Here is a 4831-nt window from a genome sequence, read left to right as displayed (position 1 = left end):
CGGCTTATTACGACCATATATTCTATTACCATAGTAATTATAATGGGGCTAATGAGGGAGTAGGGTGACCTGGTTCATGAAGCGATAAAAGTCCATGTACTGTGCGGAGGAGAACGAGTCAACAAAACGCAGTCTCCGACGTGTAACCGATAGTCAGCATTCATATGTTCTATTCATGACTGTCCACGTCCTCAGCCGTGTGCTCACGATCGTAACCATGACGATAAAGGTCCCTGTAACATTTTGTCCTTAACCCTCGCAAAAGCCTGAACCTAATTGTATGTTTATGGCTGTTACCATGACGACAAGGGTATTCCTGCCTCTACATGGGCAATTGCTGCAGGCGGGGACGAGCCAGCGATATGGTTGTTACTTTTAGGACTTGTTGCAAAAAACCCTAGTGCAGTCCTGATGAAGGCGTAATCGGACTCACCGGGTTTGAGCTCATTTGACAGACAAGGGCCTGGAAACATGGGGAACAAGGTCAAAAACACAATATATAATATGTGGAAATATGTGAGCTGCTTCAACGCTAGCAGAAAAAACTTTGTGTTCATCCAAGACTCCATCACTCCTACGATAAGATGACGATGTTAAAAGCCTTGAACACTGTGTCGCACAGATGAAGCATATTTGCTGAAAAATATGTGCCGTTGTATTGTTTAAAATTATTAAAATTGACGACCACCAATCAATAAGCCAGTAGGTCGAATACTTGTCGTAACATTACGGCTTTAAAAAGCCGCTTTAATGTACTAATTATTCACATTTTACGAGTATTATACATTATGGGCTTAAACCTGTATCTTATATAACTTCTTGGATAAAAAAGAAAGAAAGAAGGAAATAGGAAAACAACACATTTCAAACAGAAGTTCAAAGGGGAATCTTTGGCAGCGGGGGGTATAACAGCCTTAGACAGGACAGCTCTGCTGCTGCGGGACGAACTGGGTCACGTCTCGGCTTAAACCAAAGCTGGTGTTATTGTGCATTCAGTAGAATAGTTTGTCAGGACGCGGATCGCAATCTGGAGCTGACATCTCACAAGACGAGGCGTGCAGGGGCTCAGCCTTGACGATGTGGAAGTCTTCGCACGGGGTCGGAAGCAATCGACTGAGTCCTAGGACGCCGCACATGGAAGGGGTGTAATTGCGAGGGAGACGTTAAGAGCAATCAAGGCCGATGTAATGGGATTTATTACATCTGTAAAGTACACGCCATGCGCCATGTTCTGTTAGCGTGTGCACGATGGAGAGACGCCTAGCATCTTTCAGGGATGGATTAAGTGCAGCGTGTGCGGTTCATTCCAGTGGGCCCACTCAAAAAAAACAAAAAAAACATGCTATGGCTTGAAAAAGGGACAGAAGGGAGTTGCCTTCATCTGCTTTATAAGACCTGTGCACTTTAACTGCGGTCACAGATGGGCCTCAAACTATCCAGTAGGATAGTAACAAGAGAATCCTTTGGTACCAAATGGACGGAAATTCCAGGCAAAGCGGTTTGATGATAACTCCAGGTGCCTACGCGGAAAATAAACATGTGGCAATTCAACCAAAATCGTCCACTAAAATCCATCCAATTGCACCTCAGGGCCATTTTCACACACAAAAGAAGATTACCTCTTCGTATGTCTCTGAAATATATGTTGTCCTCGCGATTACTCACACTTTAAAGGAGCAGGAGCTCCCTGAAAGTGCTTTGATTACACGCCGAGAGCCTGCTTTTAGACAAAACTGGCTTTTTAGCAAAATGTCAAACGCAGACATCGCTAAAATGTCAGGTCTTTGTTTATGTAATTAAAATAAATGCAGTACGCTCTGAGTCTATCTACATATGTGTTTATATGAACGAGTGGTGTTTGCATGTTTGCCTGTAAAGCCTGTGGGTCTGTGTTTCTGGGAATGTCAACCTGTTGCAGCTTTGAGTTCCAATAGTCACGTTAACCGAGTCGTTTTTCTACAGGCCTACAGACCTACGGACACATTGCCATCCCCGGAGCTACGACGCAAGCACATCTTTTGAAACGCCACACATGCATAGGTTCCTATAGGTCCGTTTGCTGTTATTCCATGCAAGGTTTTGCATTGGGATCCTTGCGCGGGGTGTTGTAAGCTTTCTCACAAAAAAATGAGCGGGGCCGAGCGGCGTGCGGGTGAGCACGACTTCATGCTGCTGTACGAGGCCAGTCTCAGACCTGGCGGTTTAGAAAATGACTCCGTCCTGACCTTAGTCTGGAATGACAGTGTGCAGGAGCTGCATGCCCTATAAACTGCACAATAGGCCCCGCGGCTAGCAGGTAAATACAGACACACCGGGAAAGGTCAATCCTATACAACTCCTAACAAGATTAAAAATGATTCATGAGACCTCGGCGATACTTCTCACCCTCCTACTTCCTTCGCAGAGGAGGGGGAAGGACTATATCTTTTTTGAAAGCTTTTTCAACACCAAACTGTTCCAAAGATGAAGCTGCGGCCTGAATCGAGTCGATCTTGAGCAGGACCTATATAGTAGAGTGTCGTAGTTTTAAAACTAGATGGGAGCAGCTACCGGAGCTTTACATCCCACACAGCGATCGTTTCAGCTCCACCTTCAGAGCTCAGAGGAGGCAGGTTTGTGCCCCGTCGAACTGTGTCAAAATACGGCCCTCCCTCCTCTCTGCGTGTGCCCCGCTTGTGTGCGCATACACCGCATTTGCATCTGTATGTATGAGTGCCGAGACTGCGGGCCATTATATTATCTAAATGGGCCCAGGCAGCGCTGGGCTGGAACCAATCACACCAACCTGCAGTGATAGGAATCCCAGGGGACAGCATCAACTAAATTCCTTGACTTTCCAAATGTGTCTCCTTTTTTTTTTTTTTTGTACTTCATTTGCACATGAATCAGCCAAATATGACCAGTTAAAATATCAGCATACATGAAATGAGTCAAACAGAATAACACCACCTGCATACACATTGTAGCAGAATACAGGGTGATCGCAAATGGATTTTTTTTTTTACCATGGAAATGCATGCCAATGGCTTTTTTTTTTTTATCCCTTTATATTTTCAAAATTGATAACAACCTCTGCCTTACCTCTCTCCTCATAACTGCTGTCATCTCTCACGATTCAAATTATAATAATATCCCGAAACAAATCAAGTAAAACAGTTTTTTTTTGATTGTTGAAATATTTAGTTCATCAGGTAGTCGATGCTTCTGAGGCGGAGCAGTTTGTCCCACTTGTTTCTGAATTGAACATGAAAGTTCACTCAAACATGACAGTGATTTGTTCAGGTGCTATATATTTTTGCCGCGTGCGCTCTCTCTCTCATTCTGTGAGGCAGTACTCGGTCACAGCGGTGCTTCGACCTAACTGCTAATGTCAAAGCACTGACCACAAAGTTCAGCTGAGGCTGACGGCGATGTCATTCGTTTTGCATGTATTATTGGACAAACAATAAGAAGTGCAAGATAAAAAAGTTGCTATACAAAGAGTATTCCAGCAGTTTCCCATTGCACTATACAATTGTCATAGTTATGATAGACAGGTTGAAATTGATGCAACAGAAGTATATATATATATATATTTTTTATTCTGCAGATTCATCCTCTTCATCAAAACCTGGCCTCTACACTACCCCCAGATTTTATTTTTATTTTCGTCTTCAGCCCCAACCTGCGCTGCCTCCAGTGAACAGACTTCCAAAGAAATTTGCCAACAAGGCTAACGCCATGTCTCGCCGTGTTAAAGAAAGTAGAGGAAAATTCTCGGATCTTCCTGTTTATTATTCTGCTTACTGACTAGCAAACAGACAAACGGCGATGAAAACCTCCTTGGTGGAGGCGACGATTAACAATTCATCCATGAGGACAACATGGACCGGTGGTCACTAGGTAGCGCATTGGATCGCCCCCACCATTGGCATTCGTCATCTGAGCAACAATGAATAAAAACTTGCAGCTGTTAGTGCCGCTGAAGGAAAGGCCAGCATATTGACAAAAATCATAGGTCTCAATACTCTGGGGGACCGCGAATGTTCGTACCACATTTGATGACAATCCCTCCAACGGTTGTTGAGTTTTTTCAACCCGGACCAAAGTGGTGTATCGCCGCTGGTGTGGTTTAATAACATTCAGTACTCATCAGCTCTTCTTCAAAGTCCAAATATAAGAAATTAACTCACTCAGAATCAGTCCGCAGCGTTTGTTTATTACTTATTATTTCAAATATGGAAGAGAAAAAAAGAACAGCGCATGAAATACAGCAGGCGCATAACTCATTCCAATTTTAAAGTGGTTGGAAGGCATCGCAAGTATGAAGGCTGAATCCTAATCTCAATAAACACCTGCAAAGCTGCTACTTACCTTCAAGGGAGTTCTATATTAGCAGTGTTGTCGTGACTGTGGCTTTGTCTGCGGATATGATTGCCTGAATCGGTTAAGGAAATGATTTATGAAACGCGCTTTGTTTGCTTTGCCTCCTCGCATCGATTAAGGATGGGAATCCGCGCCGAGCAGTTGTGCTGCTAAATGTTTCATACGGCATGAATTAGGAATGTGAGGATCCCCGGGGAAAGACAAACAAAAATGGGCAGGTGGACAGTGGGAGGGGAAAAAATAGCTATTGAGAGCCAAGTAGGATTATCGACCGATGTGTCTATTTGTGTGTCTCGTGCTCGTGCATGCTGCAGGTTACTTGGGTTTTTGGCGGAAAGCCACAGAGGGCAAAGCTACCGTGCTGTAAGGAGGACACTTGAGGCTGGATATTCACACATGAGCGCAAATCCTTCCGCACACACACACACACACACACACACACACACACACACACACAAACAAAATC

The sequence above is a fragment of the Scophthalmus maximus genome, chromosome 12 (assembly GCF_022379125.1).
Source record: "Scophthalmus maximus strain ysfricsl-2021 chromosome 12, ASM2237912v1, whole genome shotgun sequence".
NCBI lineage: Eukaryota > Metazoa > Chordata > Actinopteri > Pleuronectiformes > Scophthalmidae > Scophthalmus > Scophthalmus maximus.
Note: the sequence above shows the minus strand (reverse complement) of the source record.